Consider the following 23910-nt stretch of genomic DNA (forward strand, 5'->3'; position numbering starts at 1 on the left):
GAAAATTAGCAAATTTCAAAAACAATATACTGGATGAAAAAAGCAAACTTTAAAAAATATATACTATATGGATACAGCTTTTTTTTTTCAAGAACAGGCAAAAACTATTCTGATAAAAGTCTGAAGGTCATGACTTCTAGCACCTGGGTGGGGAATTTACTAGGAAGGGTACTGAGGAGTTCCCAGGCAGCTGGGATTTTCTCCACCCTGGAAGGGATAGTTACACAGTTACATGCAACTGTCCACACTAGTGAAACTCACATTTAGTACCCGCTCATCTTGTCACATGAAAATCCCCCTCAATAAACATGGAAGACAGTGATCCTGGATATTCCTGGGGAAGGAAGTGATACCATGCACTTCAGTGGAAGCGAACTCTAAGCATAGGACAGGACAGTGTCCTGGGAGCAAACTGGGGCCTGCAGCTGAGGTTCCCACCACATTGACCCTCTACCAGTGTGTGAAAGGACACGCAGGCTTTACCTAGGCAACATCCCGGCTTCCCACCTCATCCCTGGTGCTGTAGGTGCCGTCCTGTGTGCCACTCAGAGTCACTTCATAGCACTTGTGCCCCTAAATGTTGTGCATGCTCAGAACAGCTGAGCAGGGTGCTGAGATGAGCCTCAGTCCCCAGTGTACGGTGATGTGTGCCTTGCAGAAACATGGAGAAGCTTCGTTTAGCCTCGTCATGGTGCTGCAGCCATGAATTCAGAGGCAGTGAACCAACAACAAATGTTGCTTCCATGTCCTTAACAAAAGCAAGGTCACCCACTGATGGGTAAGACACTGAGTGGGGGCTTGTTCTCCTATCCTTCCTGGAGAGCAGCTCAGTATCCAGCAACTCAGTGTTGATGAGAACGTCCAGGACACAGCAGCGGGACTCGGGAGCTGTGGGACACGAGGTCGCAGGAGCAGACAGACTGGACCTCTTCACAGCAGCCCAAGGCCAGGGCAGTCACAGGGTGCCAGCTTTCTCTTCTGAGCCAGCTAGAGCAATGCACAGAACAGGAGCAAGGCGTTGCCTGGCATCCCTGAGGAGTGGAAGCCACATGTCCGCACGAGCAGTTCCCATAAGCCCCACAGAAGCCACTGGGGCTAATTCTTGTGGTTAAAAATGACACCACATCCAGGTCATTAATGTCAGAAAGGAAGGCAGGGGACTATGGCACAGGGGAGCCACACAGAGAGGCCAAGCCATGAGCAGCACCCAGCGGGGGGCCTACCTCAGGAACAGGGAAATGGTTAGGAATGAAAAGCACAGCTGAAGCGAAAACCAGCAAGCAGCAGGGCCTGGCCAAGGATTCCACCCAAATGGTACAAATGGGAAGACCTCACAGATACAAAGTTAAGGAGAGGAAGCCACACAGGAGGTCTGAAGGGTCCTCTGGCAGGAGCCTCAGAGCAAAGCCAGAGAAAGCAGGCAAGAAAGGAAAGTAGCAACAGTGGAAAAGCCTCAAAACTGCAGGAAGAAGAGCAGTCTGGACCAGAGGACCCAGCAGCACCAAGAGCAGAGGACAGTGCCAAGCTCAGCTCAGGCAGGCTCTGCAGCAAAGATGCGGTGGGAAAGGAGAGAGCTGGAGTGCTCAGAGAACAAGGGGCGGGGGAGCCTTCCCCAGGTTCCCACAGGTGGCCACGGCTCTGAGGCGAACGGCTGTGAACTGAGGCTCCAGTGCTCAGTAAAATTAGATTTCATGTGGGAATGACGTATTTTTAGACTCCAGGATTCTGAAAGCTGGCCCACCCACAGATGTTAACAAGGAGGTTCTGCAGACAGACGCCAGCAAAATGAAACACAAATGAAAGTTCCCAAGAAGACAGGGGAAGGTGAGTCCATGCCAGGGTAAGAAAGAGTACAACTGAGCCAAAATCACTGCAGGCACACAATACAAGGTTAACTCCATCAGTTCACAAGGGCAGCTCCCATCTCCTCATAGGAGGTGAGGGAGAGGATGGGAGGTGCCGAAGTTCTCATCAGGGAGGGACAAACAGAAAAGCAGAATTGAGATCTGCTGAACCTGGACACACTCCACCCCGCCAACAAAAATGCACAACCCATCGATAAGAACCAGTGAACAGAGTCCAGCTGTGTCTGAAAATAAATTAAGTACAAAATGAAAGGGTAGTTCAATCAGAGATTAGTTAACAATTCATTCAAAACTCACAAAGGAAAGGAGGAACCATTCAGACAGACATTGTAACAGCCCACAGAATGCTTAGTTTTACAGCTAATTTGTTAGCTAACATGAAACGAAGCTCTCTCTAATTTCATGAAAGGTTGTTCACCTTAGCACCACGGCAAGCAATCGCACTGTGATGAAACAGTAGAATCTTTCCATTTTATTCCAGTCCAAAGTGAAAGGGCATCCATAGTTAATTCAGTACTGAACACTGCGCTACACGTTCTAAGTTCTGAGATAAGACAAAAATAGGAGTATAAATGTTACGAAGAGAAAAATAAAACTGGCACTCTGTGATGGTTTATCTCTTGGAAAATCCAAGAAATCAGCTGACAACCAGCTGGAAATCCTTCAGTAAGAAAAAGAAAATAAGAGCAAATAAAAATGGGCAAAGACTATGAAAAGGTGAGTTATTAAATAAAGCCTATTACATAGAAGCAGATATTAGATCAAATCAGCTAAGTATGTTCAAACTCTCCAATAATCATGGAATTTTAATTAAAACAACAGCATGGAAATTCTTCACTGTAGTGCAAAACACAAGGTCAATAAATCTCAAATCCGTGAATCCAAGATCTGTAACATCACAGACGGTGCCCACTGATTCAGCAACTCCAAGTACTAAGATGTGCCTCTGTATCAAGGGTTCACAGAGAGAACACGAGGATGACCATGCCAGCACCCTCGTTCTGCAGAGCAATCAGAAAGAACCCAGGAGCCCAACACAGGAAAAGGTTCCTCGGACATGACCTGTTTACACAAAAGCGCACCATGCAAATACAAGCAGAGAAAGGGGAACCAAATGCAAAACCTGGTCCTCAACTGGACTCCACACAAAAGAGAAGAAAAGAGCACAAAAGACGCAGCTGGGACACGTGACGGGTTGGAGGATGATGATCCACTGCACACTGCTCTGGTGGATGACAGGCTGAGGGTGGGTGAGCATTCCTCCTCCTGGGAGATAGACTCAAGGCTCACAGAGGCACAGCCCAGGGACGTCTACAACCTGCTCTCTTAAGGCTCAGAAAAAAGGAGGCTGGTGGAGAATGGAGAAAGGATGGAAAAGCTCCAAAGACAGCAAGTGGGCAGTGCCGGCCACTGAGGGCAAGGCGCTCACTGCAAACACAAGCACAGGGGCCGTCATGAGCAGGAGTTAAAGGCTCAAGTGTCCTTACCATTCTTGTCTTGAAATTTTTTCAAAGTCTGAAATTATTTCCAAATAGTAAAGGTTTTAAAGGAATAAAGAAGTCATTTTTCATACACACATTAAAAAAAATAGATCTATTTGGCATGGTAAGCGGGGAACCCATCAGCAGCAGGGCCCTGTGCAATGCCCGAGGTTGTTCGTTTTGGACCTGCACTTGAGCATCTGTCTGTCCACAGACTTTTAGCCCCCAGGAAACACCAGACTCTTAGCTACCCTGGTGGTTGGGACGCAGAATTCAGAGGTTAAAGAAAATCAGCATTCAACTGTGATTTACCTGGAGTATTTTCAGTATCTTTTTACAAAGTGTTCCTGTTTAAGCTGTTCATCTGGTAAGTGCAGGTGCCCCTGCTTTCTCACACAGGTAACAAGCCAGCCATCAAGCGATCCACCAACAGGGAACAAAGGCTTCATCCACTCCAGCACCAAGAGCAGCTAGCGCCATGTGGCTGGTGTGAGGTTGATTATCCATTTCTTCCCTTTACTCTCCAAACTTTCTACAATGTGCTTATATTCCCTTGAAAACTGGGGAATAAAATAAAGCAAAAATAATTACAAATCCAATATTAACAGTAACGAAAAGTGCTTCAAAAACACATGTCAAGTGAAGGCGGGATGAGAAATACCAGGACAAAGAGTGGCTGTGGGAAAGTCTGCACAGGCAGATGCCGCTGCACAGCAGCAGGACGTCCACACTGATGAACTGGGCACCAGGATGAACCTACCGTCAAAGCCGCCTACTCTTACCTTTCCCAGGCTTAACTTTCCTAGAGAGGGACTTGGATCTTTATGGTCCAGAATTTATGAGATATTCTCCATAAGTGAAAACCCATACAGAAATATGAGAGACTTATTTCTGCGTCTTTGAGGGCCAGAGAATTGAAGACAATTCAAGATTTTAGAATTAATGAAATGCTTTTCATTCTGGCTTCACAGTCCCAGCTATCACTGTGCCTCCACATCCCAGCTGAGCTGAGCCTTCTCCTCCTTCCCTGACCTCCAGCCCTGGGCTCCCATCCCACCCGGTCCCCTCTGCCCACTCATTCTGAGGCCCCCTCAGGTCCAAGCCCCTCCAGGTTCTCCCATTCCATGCTGGAGGTGACCTTTTCTCCTTCGAGTCTTCTACTCTCCACAACCTCTCAGGAAGGGAAGGGGAGACCCAGGATTCCCCTCATGCCTGCGGTGCTGCAAGATAAGCTGCACTGTTAGCTCGCCTGGCTGAGAAGCTGCCAGGTACACTGTGTCTGGGCGGGTCACCCACTGGGGTGTGACCTTGGCAACTGTGTAAATGTATGGGTCCCAGCTCCTTCCTCTGACCACACAGGAGGACTTCCCTGACACCCTGGAAGCTCTGTCTCCTTCCAAGTAAGCATGGGCATCAAAAAGGCAGGAAAATGCACCAGTGTTGCTAAGCAGCCTACCGTGCTCAGCTTGCGTGGAGCTTGGCTCCTCCAAGGTTGTGATCACTCACAGGAAACTGGTTCCCTGGGCACTTGGGGTGTTGCTATTATTGCAGCAAAATAGAAAACACGAACAATGGATGGATGGATGGATGGATGGGTGGATGGATGGGTGGATGGATGGACGGAAAAGAGAAGGGCAGGAGAGGAGCTAGGCTGGTGCCATCTCTGAGAGCTCCAGTGCCACAGAGCGCACCATCCAGGGAAATAGGGGTGAAGGGTCAGCTGCTCAGCCTCGGCCATATCAAGGGATGCCTGAGCTACAGAGCCTACAGGTCTATCCACCTGCAGCAGGTCCTGTGGCTACTTCAATAACGAAACAGGAGCAAGAAAGAAAAGAAACCCAAGAGCAGGCTACTGCTCCTGGTTATAACTGGAGAGAGACACCACCCTGTCTCCCACCTCCCCCGTGCACTGCTGGGACAGAAGGTGGTCGACATCCCTGGGGACAGTCCCAGAAGCTACATCATCTGAGGCCACAAGGTCCCCAAGCTGCACTGAAGCCAGTGTTCACAGGCCTCCAGAAGTGCTACTAAAAAACTCAGACAAGATGTATGGCTTCTCAAAAGCATCCGAGCTTTCTCGCCACAGGAACCTGGGCGTGTCCATGGCTGCTTCAGCTGCAGGACAAGAGCCTTGGGCTGCACCCGCACATGGATGACCACATGTCCTCCACCCTCACAGCAACAGCCCCCAGGCCGCAGATCCCTTCAGAAATTACTGATAACCTCCAACAGAAATGCTCTGAATGATTAGCTGGTCATTCTATGAGAACTTCTTTCAGTTACATAGTCAGCAGGAAACGGGAAGCCAAAAATAAGACAGGCGATACTTGTTAGCTACCAACTTTGTGAACAGCACAGCACCCTTTCAACTTCCATGGTCAGTGTCACCACGGCACCTGGGCCACACCACAGAGAGCTCTGCCATGGAACAACAGAGTACACACAGTAGAATAAAAAGAATAAAAGCACTGAAGATATAGCTCAGTGTGGAGGCCCTAGGTTCAGTCCCCAGTACCACCAATAAGTAAGTAATCTTAAAACCACCTTAGGTGAACTCCGTAAGAAATCCCAATATACCACCGCAGCATGAGCCCCTCTGCCTGAAGACTGCTGTAGCGGGATAAAGTGATAGTCTTTTCCATAAGACTCAGAAAACAGTCAGACCTGGTATCTCCCCATATACATGATACTGCAGGGTTACTGCTAAAACACAGAAACAAAAGACCAATGACCAAGACCCATGAAAACAACGTTAGCCTGATTTTAACTCCTTTAACCTTGTTCTTGCTCTAACCAAGTTTCCAAGGGAACAGAGTGGAGGTGAACTGTCTTCTACAATACACTGGGGCAAGCAGAAGTCTCCTTGGTATAACAGTGCTCAGCGGCAGCATGCGGGGCCAAGAATGGATATCTGCAGTACCTTGGGAGAAAGGGGGCTACAGGGGACATGTGCAACAACACATAAGCCAAATTATCCTTTCACTTGTAAAATGCTTTTTTAGAAAGCAGGATTCCTTTTGCTTTGCAGAATCACAAGCAGCTTGTTAATCACGTAATACCCAACCTACCCAAGGGTACTGCAGGCCTAATCTTCAGGCTGCAAGCCGCACTGTGACTCTGTAGGGGTCCCTTACTTCTGGTCACCTGAAAACAAGGACCTGGACAGACACAGAATCTATAGGATGCTCCTGTGTCTTTGAAAGTTTTATGGCAGGAATGGGCTTAGAGACAAAAAAGTTGCACAAAAAGTTGTTTATTTTTAACAAACAGCACAATAAGTGAGCAGAGTCCCTAGAGACAAAGAGCTAATGCACCCATGAGTGCTCAGGAATGAAGGGAGGCCTCCATCGCCCTGCCAATACATGCTGCCTTCAGGCCTCTGAATTTTCCATAACAATAAATTAATCGACATTTCTAAACACTTACTACTCTATCAAGAAATCATAAATACTTTATCAAATTTTAAAATTAGTGCATAGGGCCAGTTGATAACAACTGAATTAAATAATTAATTAAAATAATTGAGGATGGTTAACCTTAAAATATTGACTCATGAAATGAAAGGAGTACCTTGGTATTCAGGTATTCATAAATAACCAGTAGTCCGTGAGGCAGAGTATGTGTTAACATAGTGTGGCTTCAATGCCAAGACAGTCTGAAGCCCATGGCATAAAGGGCCAATCTGCACTGCAATCTTGTGCAGACACAGCAGACCAGCAGACACCAACAGTGGTGCACTCCGAGGAACAGGAGCCTGAACCGTCTGTCTTCTGAACCACAGGAACGTTATCTCCTGAATGCATTTCACTTTATATTTTTAACAAAAGAAACAAAAATTACAGCACAAACCTTGGGTTAAACAACTGTTGCTGGAGAAAATTCTAGGAAACTTATGTCAAGAAATGAAGTTGTGGTTCCCATAGCAATAGCCTCAGGAGGCTGCAGATGGGTGTGGTGTGGATGTCTTGAACAGCTCTGCGCAGTGCTGCATTTTTTTGGGCCAGTTCTTGTTTTCATTGGTGTATGTTCACAGCACATAATGATTACATCCCCCATGGGGAGCTGGCACATGTGCTTAACACATCTAATTCTTTTTCATCCCCTCCCCCTCTTTCCAGCTCTTGATCCCCTTCCAATTTGCAAAAGATCCATCTCCCTGTTTCCTGTTATCTATCTTTTATTTTCCTCTTTATTCATGTTTTGGGTTTCTCATATAAGAGAAACCATGTGATATTTAAGCTTGTGTGTCTGATTTATTTCACTTAAAGTTATGGTCTTAACATGCATCCATTTTCCTACAAATGACTCAGATTTATTCTTCTTTATGACAGAGTAGTACTCTATAGAGTATTAACACTACATTTTCTTTACCAGTAATCTGTTGACGGACATAGAGGCTGCATCCGAGATTTAGCTATTATGACGTGGTGCTATAAACATGGATTTGGATGTATCACTGTAATATGATGTCTTTAACTCTTTCAGGAAGATGTATAGAATGGGAACAGCTGGATCAAATGGAATATCTGGGTTTAATTTTTTCAGTAATCACCATATTGATTTCCACAATGGCTGCTGTACACTCCCACCAACAGTGTAGAAGGGTTTCTTTTTCCCAGGCAACCGCTCCAATATTTGTTATTATTTGATTTCTTGATGATGGTCATTCTTTCTGGAGTAAGGTGGAAATTTCAGTGCTGTTTTAATTTGCATTTCTCTAGTGGCCAGTGATGCTGAACATTTTTTTCATGTATTTATTGACCATTTGTACTTTTCCTTCTGTGAAGCATCTATTCATTTCAGTTGCCCATTTTTTGATTGGGTCTTTTATTTTGGGTCTAATGTTTTTCAGTTCTGTATATACTCTAGATATTAGTCCTCTGAGGACTAGCTCAGCCTGCTGTTTAAGTGTCCACCAAAAGCACCAGGTTGCACTGACTTCCTTGTCCCTGCACCGAGAGTCTTGGCACTCCCACAAGCTCCACAGCCCAAGTCACCACGGACCTGATGCCTCCCCTCAGAGCTGGCTGTGAACACCACTGCTCCCGACACAGCGCCAGGGTTCAGGGTAGCATACACACACCCTTCCTGTGTCCATTCATGGTTCACACTATTAAGCTACTGAAATATTTTTAAAACCCTGAGGGGATACCAATTGTTTTCTTTTAAGTACTTTATCCTTCTACAAGTATCGTTACCAATCAAACCTCCTTATTAAAACCACTCAAAAATAATAAGAAAAAATGCTAATGGCAATAAATAATGGAGAAAACATAAAGAAACAATGTGAACCCAAAATGTTAACATCTAACTAGTTTAATGCATTAATAAATTTAGCAGTATTAGCAGTATTCATATTCCATCAAGCAATATAGTAATTTTTAATGATAAATACTATGACAGCATTAAAATCAAACAGAGACAGACTATGGTGCACTACTGTTGTAGTTTGGGGTTTACAAGGGGAAACAATACAATACAGGACACATATTTTATAAGATTATTTTATAACAGTCACCCAAAGAATCATATACAAACGGAGTGCAGGAAACCTGTCCACACACTAAAAACCAAAGAATGCAGCTGAGGGCCTGGATCCCATGGTAATGTCCTGCATGAGTCCAGCTGAAGACCTAGAGCTCATAACAATGCCCACCACGAGTCCAGCTGGAGGCCAAGAGCCCACTACAATGTCTCATGCAGGCCTGTTCATGGATCTATCCTGGGAAGGCCCAAAGGTCAGTGGTGGAAGCCAGAAAGTCTGTGCCAGTGGGATGAAGGATCTGTGCCAGCAGGCTGAGGGATCTACACTGGAGCCACGAAGCAATGTTCAAAGTAAGAACCACAGCTCCCCAAAAAAGTACCACAGCCATCCTCAGCAACAAGGAGGTCCCAACCCCTTCTGATGATGACAGCTGAGTTCTCATCAGCAAAGCCAACACAAGCTTCTCCAGGAGACTGAGCAGTGCACTATCTTCCCCTCCGGAGCCAAGAAGCGATGCTCAAAGTGAGGACCAGAGCTCCCCCAAAGTGAAGTGTAGCCATTCTCAGCAACAAGGTCCCAAGCTCCTTTAACAATGAGAGAAGCTGAGTTCATTAGGAAAGCCAGCATGACTAGGTCCTGCAAGAGAACCAACAGCTCCAGGAGAAAACAACAGCCCCCAACAGCTTCCTACATCCTCTACAGCTTTTTTTCTTCCTCTCCAGTTCTGCCTCTTATGCGGCTAGCAACGATCCTCAGGTGGGCCTCCCATACCCAGCACCACACTGGTTCAATTCAGCTGGGTGTTATAAATTGACCACCAGTTGTCAATCCACCACACCTACAATACCACCCAAGAGGATGTGCGGCACCAGGCTCATCCATGTCTACCCCAAAATAATGTAGGACCCCATGCACTGCACCACCAATCCCAAACAGCTCACCCATGAGTGAATCCCCAGGGTTTAAACCACACCCTGCAGATGACCTGCAGAACTGTGGTGTTCACCCCAATTCCACAGGTGCTGGTCACCTGGCCCCATGACCTTCCTTCCCAAGGGTCTCTGCTCTTGATCTCCCTCCCTGTGCATTCTTGGGGTGATACCATGCCTCCCTGGAGATGGCTTGCTGCCTATAACTACCTAAGCTCCTGACAACCAATAGATGTCACCCCCACCATCATGATTTTACCTTTACACTTGACTCTGTGAAACATGAACTGTCTCCTGAGCTGCATCTCTTATCAGCCCAAATAAACTCTTGCGCTTGTAGTTTGTAGCTCAGTTTCTCTTAAGGATCCACAATATGAAGTATTGATAGAGATCTTAGGAATTCTTAACGTATATATGACTTATTCTTATGTAAATAAAGACCACTCAGTGATAAAAACAAAGTGAAAATGACTGGCCATCCAAGAGTGGTGATGCATGCCTGTAATCCCAGCTATTCAGAAGGCTGAAGCAGAAGATTTGCAAGCTAGCATGCAACTCTGGACAACTTATTCAGACCTTATCTCAAAATAAAAATGTCAAAAAGCCTGGAGTTTTAGCCCAGCACTATCTGGGTTCAATTCCCAGTATCACAAAACTGAGGTTCTCCACATATATTTTCATATCTAGACCAAAAAAGAGCTATAAAATACTTCTTTAAAACATTCTACAACCTCTCAGAGAGAAATATGGTTCATCTCTAAACAGTTGTTCCTTTAAACAAAGTTTTAACACAAGTGACTGTATCTTGGTAAACTTTTTGATGTCTTCAGTTGATGGACACCACTATGAAGCAGCCCTGAGCAGGACTTAAATTAACCAATTACCTTTTCATGTTTACTTGTGAGTCTGTGAAAGGCCTAGGCTCCTTGTCTGGAGATGGGTAGTGGGCTCATAGTAAATGAACCTCTGTGAGTCAGTGAGGCCTATAATGGTAAGTGAAGCTGTGGAGCCTCAAAGGATAAGACAAGGTCACAGCCAAAGATACCTGGATCCAACCTCAACTAGATAAAGACTATAGCCTCAGGCATCTCACTCCTAGGTGGACTAACTTAATACCTTACTTGGAGAAGTCCTTCAGCGATTCCACCCTTCTTGAGTATTACCCTTCCTTCTTCTAATAACTAAATAAATACCAGCCACCCAGAGAAGGTCTTGGTCTTAGCCCCAAGAGAATCTCAAATGCTGTGAGAGGGTTTTGATCCTCCTGGAGCCCTGAAATCACTCCATTTGCCTCTTTTATTTCTCCTTCACCATACACTCATTCAGGAGATTGTGGACCTGATCAGCTCGAAATAACTAAGGGGTATTATTAACCTCATAGTCAGTAATTCCATTCTGGTACAAGAGTGATTCCACTGGGCCCTTCAAAGAGGAAAAAAACAAGAAGAAGGGGTGTGGAGGAGTGAGATGTTGGTCAAAGGGCACAAAGTCTCAGGCTGGCAGACTGTAGTTTAATGATCCACTGCTCTTCATGTTCACCAGTTGATAATGCATATTTCAAAAGTGCTAGAAGAATAGGGTTTTAACATTTTCACCACAAAAATACGGAAAGCTGGTGAGGTGAAGGATATGTTAATTAGCACGGCTAAATCTATCTTTAATGTACACATAGATCAAAGCATTGCAGTGTACCCCACAACTATACACAATTACTATTTGTTAATCAAAAGAAATAAGCAAGTAAAATTGCTAGGAGTGGATTTTAAACATTCTCACAACAGAGAAATAAGTGGGTGAGGTTATAGATATGTTAATTAGCCTGATTTGATCACTCTACAAAGTGTGTGTACAAATCCAAACGTCATATTTTACTCCCATCATAAGCAATTATCACTTGTTAATTAAAAGTAAAACAATAAACAAAATAAAAATAGATGAAACACTTAAAAAGGAAGCAGAGAGAACTGCAGGCTGTACAATGAATCTTACAAAAACCAAGATGAAGAAAAGTGATCCAGACACAAATATTTCCTGCCAGTGACTGGAAGAGCCAGGGAGGGAGGACCCGTGGAGGCCTGCGTGGCAGGTCGGGGGAAGGTGGTTGTGTAGACCACAGAGCTCCACCTCGTTTTAGGAGATAGCACTGTGCAGGAGCCATCCACCCTGAACTTCACAAACACTGCAAAGCTCCTCCAGCAAAGCTGCACTTGGAATGAGGAGGAACAAAGGTTAAATGAGGGTAGAAGGGTGGACCCTGACCCACCAAACAGGAGGACACAGTAGGAAGATAGCATCACAAGCTAGAGAGAAGGCCCTCACCAGAAACCCCGTCGGCACTGTCCTGACTGGGCCTCCAGCCCCCAGGATCCTGAGAAGTCCACTGTGTGCTCTTTGATACGACAGCTAAGCAGACTAGGGCAAAGAGTGTAGCAGATCTATCAAAGGTAGAATCTAGTGCTCTTACCCATTATATGCACCAGTGTTCACGGCCTTGTGCTGCCACGGAGCCAACCAGCAATCCCTGGGTGGAGTGTGTGCGCAAGCCCATGTACGTGTGGGTGCGTGTGTGCAGGCTGATGCACAGTAACAGTTGAGTGTGCGCAAGCCCATGTACGTGTGGGTGCGTGTGTGCAGGCTGATGCGCAGTAACAGTTGTGTGTGCGCAAGCCCATGTACGTGTGGGTGCGCGTGTGCAGGCTGATGCGCAGTAACAGTTGTGCATCTGGCTGCACTCTGTGCTGTCTGAGCTGTGCAGCCATCGAAAGGGCTGAGGGAAATCTGCGTGGACGAACACAGAATGGACCCGCCCACGTGGGCAGATGGAGGAAGCTGTCCGTGCTCTGAAGACCAACCTATGCAGAGGGACAGTCTGCAACCAGCCATTCGAAATGGACCCCTGACCTAGGTGTCCCTGCAAACCTGTAACACGTGGGATTCCAAAGATTTACTATGAGAAAGAAAATATTTTATTATGATTTTTACGATTACAAGTAAGATGACATTTATAATATGATGGCTTAAATAAAACATTAACAAATGTGATTTCACCCATTTACGTACATTTTTAAAATTGTGGCAACCAGCAAGTTTAAAATTTGGTATGTGCCTGGAGTTATGTTTCCGTTGGACACCAGCAGTCAAGGGTACCCACTGCACTGTCAACACAGAGCCCCGGGGGGCCTCCTGTGGGGGACACGCTTGCCCTGTACTCTGCATGGGGGTGCTCTTTTCACTTTATCAGATGTGTGCATTACTCCTATAATTTTTTTTGGGGGGGGGGTGCTGGGAATTAAACCTAGCACTCCACACATGCTAAGCACACTCTACACCCCAGCCTTGTTTCCATCAATTTTTAACCTGGTAATTTTTAAGGGAGGGTGCTTTTAAAGGTCATGTTCTTCAGCCACTCCGTGTGGCCCTGCAGGTGGCAGTGTCTCACCATGGAGGAACTAAAGCATCAGGTTAGGTGGCCTGGTCAGATCTGAATGGGGCTGGCACTTTCCCTGTCACCCCACAATTCTGAGCAGGAAACAAAACAAAGGCCTGTTTTATACCCAGCTGCTGGGCACTTGGGGGCCTGGATAATTTAAGAAGGTAAAAGCCTGTTAGTAAAACCAAGAGGGTTTCTGAAGGCATTTCCTCTCCTTCATAAAGAGGTCTCTCCAATTATCCTGTGGATTTATGTTAATCCACATGTTAGCAGAGACTGCTCACAGCCCTTTATATAAAGAATCTGCTCACCATGCTTGTGTTAAAAACTTAACCTTCAAGTTTTGAGCATTTGTACAAAAGTCTTTGTGGCATTTGTAAATAGATGTTCCCAGACAAATAGAAATATACACAATGAAATGTTTAGGATTTGTGGAAATTCAAGCCATCAGTGACATACATTAAGAAATCTTACAATTACCACTCAATTCTGATTCACCCCAGGAGGATGAAGTAGCAGCCACAGGTCACAGTGAAGAAGAGGCTACATCCTTGGAGGACAGTGCCATGAATTCACCTGGGCCTATGTGCTGGGGACGCCCTGTGCTGTGTCCCCAAGAACATTTTCATTTACTTCAGAGTCCCACAGAACACAAGGAAAGGCTGCACTTCCCATAGGCCCAAGTGTTGGCCAAACGCACCTCACAAAAATGTGAGGGCCCCTTTGGGCATGACACACACTGCTTCATCAGAGAAATAAATAAAACACCAGCCCCACCCTGGACAAAAGGAAGGAAAACCATTGTTGAGGCATCCAGTACCTGGATTGGTTACAGGAGCTGCCTGATGCAGACATGGCCTCAAAGTTGTTGCAGATCCCTGAACTCAGCACACCACACAGCAGTCACACCTCAGAGTCAACGTCAGGAGGCCGCCAACAACAGGAGCTACCACATCTTTCCAGTCACAGACAGAGGCTCAGTGAGAATCAGGGCCACCAAGGGAGACCCCAAGGGAATCACTCAACAGACCAAGGAGCTGGCTCTGGCAGGCATGAACCCTGAGGAACACACGGTTCCTACAGTGAGCAACATTTATCTTCATCTCACATCTCAATTTCTGTAAGGAAAAGAGCCCTGGACGACAGTCAGAATCTGGAGCCAGAGATGAAGGAGACAGCCACAGTCAGATGAGTTGGCAAGCAGTCCTGTCCAGGCAGACGCAGGGGCTCACAGCGAGGGAAGCCACTGTCCTGGCTGCAGAGCCTGCACCTTGCCCTCAGTTCAAGACCTAAGCTCCAGTGGCCCATCCAAGTTCACTGTCAACGAACTTGTTCCCCAAGTCCAAGCCAGTTCACTATGGGTCTTTGGCCTTCACAGGGCAGATCAGCCTCAGGCCCAGTCTGTCTTTGTCTAGGGCAAATGTCATTGTCAGGAAAACAAGCAAGCATGTGAAATCACTCATCCCCATCTCAAGCAAGGAAATCTATGGATGCCAGAAATTAACATCTGCCTTTAGCCTGGCTCCAAACTGTACCCCAAACACAGGGTGTGTTCTGCAGCACCCACTGCCACTAGATGTAGCTGCAACCCCCCTACACATACACCATGTCCTATCCCAGTAAGAAGCAGGTGGCTTCACTGCGCCCAGTGTCCCAGAGTCAGATCCAGGCTGTTCCAATAAACACTCACTGCAGCTTGGGCGCCTCTGCCGTGTTTCCCTCAGTGCAGGATGAGGACAGGGTGAGGTTTAGCATTAGGGTTAGGGATGTCCTTGCTGTCTCATCTCTCAGGTTCTCCTACCATCACCCTCTGTCTTAGTTACTCTTCTGAGACAAAACACCCAACACCCAAAGTTAAAGGAGAAAAGACTTCTTTTGGTTCATAGTCTGTAGAGGTTTCGGTCCATAGTCAGCTGGCCCCAGGTAGGGTGGCATGGCAGAGGGACATCTCAGAGGAGACACAGTTCGTGGCAGGGCAGGCAGGAGGCAGAGCCTCCCTTTCCCTTGTATCTCATCCAGACTACAAACCTTTTGGGTGGGGCCACCCACGTCCAGGTGGGCCTTCCCATTATCCATACCCAGAACTATGCTAAGCCAATCAGGGGACTAATTTAGAATCTATCACACACCCTAGATCCAGCCAGCTCTGAAAAGTCCTACCTATGAGCACAAGAGGCATAGGGGGGACATCTAGATACAACCCATAACAACCTCCCTAAAGTGCAGAGGACAAATTCTCCTAGAAAAAAACCTCCACTGGAATTCTTCTTGCTTGACAGGGGTCAAAAAATAAATCCCTGGCCTGTGTTTTCTTGGGTTTATTCACTTCCATATATATCCATGCATTCAGTGCCTGATTTCTCCAGGGAGCCTGGGTCCCCAGAACCCTGCACCCAGCAGTGGGACCTGCTGCTGGATGCATCTACAGAGGGTGTGGCAGGCACAAGGCTCTGCTTGGCTTAAGGAGGAAGCTTCTCCTGTCAAGGATCTCCCTGGATCTCTCTATTTCCTAGGATCTGACTCTACAGAGACAACAGCAGCTCCTTCTAACTCTTTCAATGAGCCTCAAGCTCATGTTCCCTCAGAGACCTTCTAAGGAAGGTACAAGAACCTTCTTCACATCCCCAAAGTCAATCTGGATCCCAGGATTAGCTGCTTTGCAAATATCTGACCCTTAGTGAGCCCAGGCCAGGTCCCTGCCCTCCAGATGTGACTCATGAAGACCCTGCACCGTTTCCCCGTGTGAAGTCAGTGTGATGGTCCCTCCTCCTCCTCTGACCTCCTCAGACACAGACTCTGAGAGACCATGACTTAGCACCAAATGAATCTACCCCAGTGCTAACAAAACATAAGTTCATTCTTTCAACTGCTGGCTTGTTAGACATTGAGAACAGCTGTCTGTCAGGGCAGACAGGGTGGAGGAGGCCAGGTAGAAGTAATTCGACAAAAGGCAGCCCTGTGGCCTGAGGGGACAGGGCCCACACATAAGTCACCTGCTGGCCTTGTACCCCACTAATGGACACTCAGGTGTGTGCTTGCAATTTTCCTATAACTGAAGTATAACCTAAGACTTATGGAGAACTGGATGGTGTGAGGGATCATCTTTCCTTCATGAATCCATGTTGATCAAGGACTAGAAAATAAGCCTTCCCCAATGGACATCTTGAAGAAAGGATACACTGTTCTCTGTGAAGAGTGACATGGCCAGCCTGCCAGTGGCCTTGTCCTTGAGTAGATTTCTAGGAATGCGAGAAGCATCTGGATTGACAATGGATCACATGTGGTCTCCATGGAAACCAGTGGCTTGTGCAACCTTGCCTTTCAGTCACCAGCCCTACAATACCCCCTGCATGGTGCCCAGTGCCCAGGGACAAAGAGCAGCCATGTAAGACCATGGGACATTGCTAGTGACAGGTGTTCACCTCCACCACAAACTGCTATGGCAAACCTTCGGGTCGGACACTGGGTGTAATGCCAACAAATCTTCAAACAGATCCATGTTGGAATGATGCTGCCACTGCTGCACGACATGTGACAAGGGAAAGCACTCGAAGCCTGGCGCAGCTGCAGTGCAGACACGACCCAGAAGGTGCCGAGGGAGAGAGCACAGCCCACCTACGGTCTTGCTCGCAGACGCAGACGCAGACGCAGACGCAGACGCAGACACGGGGATTGTGTCAAAGCCTTTCTGGCAACTGGAGCTCTAGCTTTTTAATCATTTGCAAGAGCTCAGAACACCCCAACTAATTCCTCTGGATAGCACCTATCAGTTTTTCAAAACAAACTTAAAGTGAATCCATGTGTGTTTAATTCCAGTGCAGTTACATATGCTCTCATTTTATGAATAATTCCATTAAAGCACAAGAATCCACAAAGATGGCATTGTGAACACATCTGTTTCTCCACAACTGGATGCTATAACTATTTTATTTGTGGAAGGCAGACTTCCTACTACCTGTTTTAACCACGGTTAGGGAACAAACTGTGTCCAAGGTTTCCTGTGTTAAAATCCTATGCCCAGAGCAATGCCATGTGCAGAGTGTCTTGAAGGAGTAACTAAGGTTCGATTAAGCTTTTTGAGAAGAGATGAGGACAGAGCCACACGGAAGGATGACATGAGAGGACACAGGTACACCATAGGCAGGCGAGGAGTTGGCCTCAGAGAAACCAGTTGCCACACATGGATTTTGGGTTCCAGCTCCAGGACTGCAAGGGATCTTTGCAAGTCTCCTGTCCTCTGAGAAGCCTCCTGTGAGTAGACTACAATATGCAGGTTTAGAAAAACACAGAGCAAACCAAAAGACAGATAACAGGAAGCAGGCGGAGAGATACTCCTTAGAGGGGAAGGGGATCCAGAGATGGGGGAGAAACTGAGACATGCTATGTGCATGTAGCGAGTCCACACAAGGAAGGTGAACATATGTGCTGCAAACCTGCACCTCAGAAGGACAAGGGTCAAAGACAGGTGGAGGGGAGGGAGGGAAAGAAACAGGGATGAAAAACGAGCAAGATGTACTGTGCCCATTTACCAACTCCCCATGAGGAGCATAAATGTTACGTACTACACAGGTACTGATAAGCAGAATAACAAGAAAATGTTTTAAAAATATAGATGCCCATTTGCATACCACTGTGGGGAAAATCTGCCTGCTTCAATCAATTTGATAGTAAGAACAAATGAAAATTAAGGAAGAAGAAATAGAATTTTAATTTTTAAAAAATGGTCAATTTTGCCCTCATTTTCTAAATTATTAATTTTTCACCAAATGTTGTGCCCAAACTACTGAACAAACCAAAACTCACTCGAAAAGAAATAGTGTTCCTTTCGCCAGCATACAGCAGCCCTACTTAAAGGACTAAGAACAATATTTTTGTGTTCTCATTAAACAAAAATGGGAAACCCATTGCTAAGTGCCAGAATGTGGCTTGCAGCCCCTGCACTGGTGGGTGAGGGAGGACAAGGATGCACTTCCCGACAGCAGAGGTCACAGCCATCCCTGTCCCTCCACCTCTGCTCTACCCAGTGCCCCCTCCAGAACCTCAGTGGCCTGGCCAGCTCCAGCCCATAGTCACCCCAAGCACCTCTACACAACCTAAGCCCCCCTTGTTCCCCCACACTTACTACAGGGCACATACAACTAAGCATCACACTTGAAAAAGAGCTAATCTGCAAAGAATGAATTTAATGTTAAAAACAAAAGGGCAAAACTAGAAGGAGTCTTCAAAAGGAGGCAGAGTCCAAGTGAGACCGTGGAGGCTGACCCTGGAGTCCACAGAGAGAGCAAGTGCCTGCGAGGGTTGCTATGTCCTGTGGCCTCAGAGACTCTGCCGTCCCCAGAGTGCTGCTGCCCTGCCAACAGGACTCTGCCTGTCCTGGGACACCTGCCTCCTCCTCTCACCCAACTTGACGAGGCTGACTGGGCACTACACAATGCCACCCAGAAGCCACCTTGTGGTGGCCCCTTGGCGAACAGCCCCAGCCACCGCAGGTCCTATGAAGACTTCCTGCAAGGTGCCTGGATATTTGGGACCAACAGCAACTGCAGACAGTACCTCTGACAGCCAGAGCCAAAGGTGGGGACAGAGACCCTCCCTCCCTCAGTCACACTCTGCTCCCACCAGGCACACAGAAATAAGCTAGGCAAAGACAGCAGGTGGTGGCCCTGGCTGTGGCCACCGCTCCACCTGCTCCTCAGCTTCACCAGTGGACAAGGGTCATGTGTTTCCCATCTGTTTATCATATATTAGGATCTGATAAATGTCAGTGATCATTCAGGGTTCAGAAAATAAGTTACACAGTTGAAGTAACTAAGGTTTTTACAACTTTCTTAAAATCATATTTCTAGACAAGTATGAGATCATGTTATCCACTTAGATGAATATAATCCAGTAACATAAGATCAATAAAACAGTAATATACAGTAATGCAGTGCACAACGTTTCAGTCAACAACAGACCATATAGATGATGTAGTCCAGTGTGATGACAGTGGATCTAGGTCAGGAGTAGGTCACTGGAGAAAGGAGAAAAGAGCAGGAGAGAAAGAAAAAGCCAAGAACATCCACAGGGAGAGGAGCAGAGGCCCCTGCTAATGCCAAGGAGCTCCTCGAAATGCTTGAAAACAAACCCAGCACTACGTGGTGCATTATCCACCACAAGCAAGTCTGTGATGGAAAAGAAACTGACCCAGGAAACCACCCTGGCCAGCCTCCTAGAAGAGCAGCACATCCTCCAGCATGCCAGCCAGGCCCCTGGGGAGGGGCCTGGGGTGGGAGTACCATGCTCACAGGAAGCAATGGCCCAGGTACAAAATGAGCTGGGCAGAGGGGCGCACTGTGGTCACAAGAAGTGTTATGGCCTAGATCAAAAATGTCCACCACAAGGTTCCTGTGTCTGAGAGAGCCAAGCAGATCACCATCAGAGGACGGGTGAGTTCACAGCTGAATGTGCTGCTGGGGCAGGGTCCTGCGCAGGAGGTAAGTCACCGAGCCCCGGCCTGGAAGGGTGTGTTCCCTCTGGCTCTTCCTGCTCGCTCTGCCTCTCAGCAGCCATGATGTGAGCAGTGTTCCTCTGCCATGATGTTCCTGTCTGAAGCCAGCCAACCATGGACTAAGCCCTCTGAAACTCTGAGCCAGAATAGCCCTCCCTTTACACTGCAAGCAGCGGGTACTTTACACCATTAACGGGAAGGTGACTAATACATGGGGTGCTACGTGCAAGTTACTGCCCCTGAGATTACAAATGGACAGACGTGGGTGGAGATACTGATAACTCTTATCTGCACAGGCCTAAACTAACATGTGACTCTGTTTCTGAGTTTTAAACCAAAAAGAAGTTTAAAAAGAAAAATAAAGCCAGGCATGGTGGCAATTCCTGAAATTCCAACACTCTGGGAGGGTGAGGCAGAAGGATCACAAATTTGAGCCCAGTCCGGACAATTTAAGAAGCCTTGTTCTCAGAAGGACGAGGGGGGGGGGCGGTCAGTGCAAAGGTCCTGGATTCAATCCCTGTACCACCAGTACCAAAAATTAACGGGAGGGTTGCAGAATAGAACAAAATTACAGAATAAGCATGCAAAGAAAAAATATTTTGTGTGGCTATACAATATGGGTGTTTTTTTTATTTTAAAGAGTAAAAGAAGGACAACATAGCAATAGGGGGATTCACCGAATTACAGACAAAGTGGTAGGACATTATCAATGGTTGCTATTTTACCTATTGGTATCTTCAAGATAGTTTCTCAGGAACAATATGTGTTTAAAGCTAAGTGGTACTACAAAAGTGCACTTCCTTTCACGTGCAGATATATGAGGTCACAAACATGTCCCCAGCGTTACAAGCACCTGGTGCACAGCCTCAGAGAAGCAGGCTGCACCACTGCCCAGGGAGCAGGCGGCTGTCCTGTCTGCAGCATGCAACAATAATCTCTGTGCAACAGCAAAATTCCCTAAGGGTGCTGCTCAGAACAGTCCCCACAGTGAAAAGGTGCACAATTATAATCAACCTAAAACACTAAAACTAAGAGAAAATGACAGAAAAAACTGCCTCAGCACACATGCAACACATCAATCACACTTATGAAGTGTACATGTTCTTGGAAGTGGAAGACCAGATCCCACTAGACGTGTCCCCAGTTGTTATATGACACGCCTGGCTTCAGTATGGCTCTCTCCACCCATCTCCTCCAACCTCGACAGCCACCATGGACAGCATCTGTGTCTAGGCCACACAGGATCTGTAAGGATGTCCATCAGCCCACAGGTGTTCAGAGAATGTGAACAAGCTGCACACAATGAGGGGCCAATTCACAGCTTCTCTATAAAAAGTGGAGGCAGGCCACACATGGCCACATCAGCAAAGGACTGACGCGGCTCCCTGACACCCTGGATGCCCCAGTGGGCGCTCAGCACCCATGTGTCTCCTCTGTTCCTCAGGGATCTGCACCACTGGCCTCCTTACCACAAATAACCTCAGGGAAATGTGAGAGACACATTCACATTAGGCACTTTGGAAGTGTTTTTCAATGTAGAGAAAATATTCACTTTTAAGTTCAAGGGTATGGTAAAATAAGCAGAACTTGAAATCAAGCAGATCTGAGTTTCAGTTCTTGCACTGATGTGTCCCAGCTACAAGGACATTGGCCATGCTGGTCTGTGATGATGCACTTCACCATCCTCACCTATGTAGCCAAGACAGCTTTCCCCACCCACAGTAGCCGTGATGCAAGCCACCACTCCCATGTTGCTGCCCCCACAATGCCACTCCTGCGCATTCCCGCCACTGTGACACTATTCCCATGCACTGCTGTACATGACATCAGTGTGCCACTGCCACTGCAGCACCATTGCTGTGCGTTACCACATGACACCATTCCCATGTTATGGACACATGACATGGCTCCCATGTACTGGCCACCACCACTGCTGGTGCCTGTCACCAAGGGCCACAGTGCGGACAGGGAGGTAGGAATAAGGACAGTAGCCCCTTATATGTGGTTTCACTTCCTGAGGTTTTGGTTGTCTGTAGCCTATTGCAGCTAGAAAATGCCAAGTGGAGAACTCCAGAAATTGTAAACTGCTGCTCTGAGTAGGGTGATGAATCTCCGTGTGCCCAGGACATGAATCACCCTTGCCAGAGTGCCCCCCATATCTACAGGACTCACCCATCAGTCATCCACTTGCTGCCTTGCTTGTCAGATCAAATCAGATCCTGTGAATGTCCCCAACTTTGATGTGCATCTCAAGGGCCACATCAGACGTGACCAGCACAGTCCTGCACACATGTGCCTCACAGCTAATCAATGATTTCCAGAAGAAAACGGTGCTGAGAGCTCCCCAGATAAACCAGAATATTCTGTACCAGTTGGTGTGAGAACACAGAGAGACAAAATGGCAAAAGAAATAGGAAAGAGGAAGATCACAAAGAGCTTGGAGAAAGAATTGTTTTAATAAATGCAAAAGAAAAGATTCATATTTTATACTACAGAGTTGCTATTACTTCTGCAGTACTACAACAATACCAGCAATGAATATAATGCATCAATGCCGGAAAAAGGCTATGTGCTGTGTAAGGACATGTGCGTGGCTGACAGGACACAGAGAAAGAAGGTGGTCCCAGGACATCCTCTCGCCTAGCAATAAGGACTCCACCTTGGTTTTTGTAAACATGCCCTAAAATGTTTGCACTACAAGAAAGACACATGAGGACGCCATGGTGGATTAACTAATGGTCAACTTGGTACACTCAGCAGGAACTGAATCAGTGTGGAACTGGGTGTGAAAGGCCCACCTGAGGAGTGTTGCCAACAGCATGAAAGCACAACTGGAGGGAAAGACGGTGTACTATTGATTCTCCTAAGAAGCATGTCATGCTGGTCTTCCTGATATGAACTCAGCTGTTATTGCCTGAGGAGCGCGGGTCCTCGCTGTTGCTGAGGACGCTGTGGTTCTCTTTGGGAAAGCTCTGGTCCTTACCCTGGCTCGCTTCCTGGCTCCAGTGCAGACCCCTCAGCCTGCTGAGACAGATCCTGCATCCCACTGGTGCAGACTTTCTAGCTGCCACCACTGACTTTGGGCCTTCCCAGTACAGATCCTTGGTACAGACTTGCATGAGACATTGTCATTGCTCTAGACCTCTAGCTACACTCATGGAAGACACTGCCATGGGATCCAGGCCCTCAGCTGGATTCTTTGGGTCTCTAGAACATGGACAGATCTCCTGTACTCTTCTGCATTTGATTTTTTGGGTGAATATTATAAAATAATCCTAGAAATTATGTGTCCTATATTAAATCTATTCCCTTGCAAACCCTGACTACAACAGATTCATTTCTTAGGACTCGTGCCCTAACCAGAATGAGCTCACGTCTGTAGCTCCACAGGCATCAGGATACAGAGAAACCACTGTCCATGCTGTGAGAGGCCATGGCATGTGGAGTTCTGCAGAAGCAAAGCCAATCCATGGCAACCAAAGAAGCAGTGCATAAACACGAGGGACATGACTTCACACCTTGCTACACGTGTCTCTGGGCAACTATCACAATGACCCTGAAGTATGTCTGTGACAGCCCCTGTCATGTAAGGAATCACATTCCAATGAATCACCTACCCAAAACACTTAGAAGAGGAAGTGGTGAGTTGAGAATGTGAGAGCAGATATATATGGCTCCAAGCTGTGCTCCCCTGCACTGCTGCTGGGGAGCTGGAATACCACGAATGCACACACACATGCATGTGGCAGAAATGTGGTTCCCCAAAAAAACCCAGGACCTCAGTGCTGACAGCTGGGGTGGACTGGAGCCTCCTGGAAACAGCAGCTACTGTGAGCCACAGAGGACAGCCAGAAAGATGAAGACAGACCCCCAGGGGTGGGACAGTCTGGAAACAAAGGCAGAGGTATGGTGAAGAGGGCGCTCTCCATCAGAGCTGGAGCTGGCCCACAGCACCCTTTGTGAGGGTGACAGGGCAGTCACAGGGGAAGGGTCTGCACTCCAAGCAGGGAGCCCCAGCCCACACCACCTCACACCAGGCCAGGGTTTCTTTACCTCTAGGAAGGAAGGGCCCTAAACTTTCTGCAATTATGCAAACTTAACGTATCTGATGATATACAATGCATTTTATGTACAAAAGTGATTAGAAGGCCAGGCGTGGTGGCACACGCCTGTAATCCCAGTACTCGGGAGGCTGAGGCAGGAGGATTGTTGCGAGTTCGAGACCAGCCT

The 23910-nt window shown here is 47.1% G+C and overlaps 1 protein-coding gene across 2 annotated transcripts in view; it reads right to left on the reverse strand.

Moving 5' to 3' along the window:
* Positions 1-23910, reverse strand: part of Dlgap2 (discs, large (Drosophila) homolog-associated protein 2) — a 528376-nt gene that overhangs the window by 468955 nt on the left and 35511 nt on the right. The window contains exon 1 of one of the 2 annotated variants that reach the window (XM_005373861.2): positions 3659-3746. The exons of the other annotated variant lie outside the window; for it this stretch is intronic. The gene's annotated coding sequence lies outside the window, so the exon portion shown is untranslated. Of the gene's footprint in view, positions 1-3658; positions 3747-23910 lie in introns of those variants that run through there. 2 annotated transcript variants of the gene reach the window in all.

The sequence above is a fragment of the Chinchilla lanigera genome, unplaced genomic scaffold, assembly GCF_000276665.1.
Source record: "Chinchilla lanigera isolate Chin_1 unplaced genomic scaffold, ChiLan1.0 scaffold00002, whole genome shotgun sequence".
In the NCBI taxonomy this organism is placed as follows: Eukaryota; Metazoa; Chordata; class Mammalia; order Rodentia; family Chinchillidae; genus Chinchilla; species Chinchilla lanigera.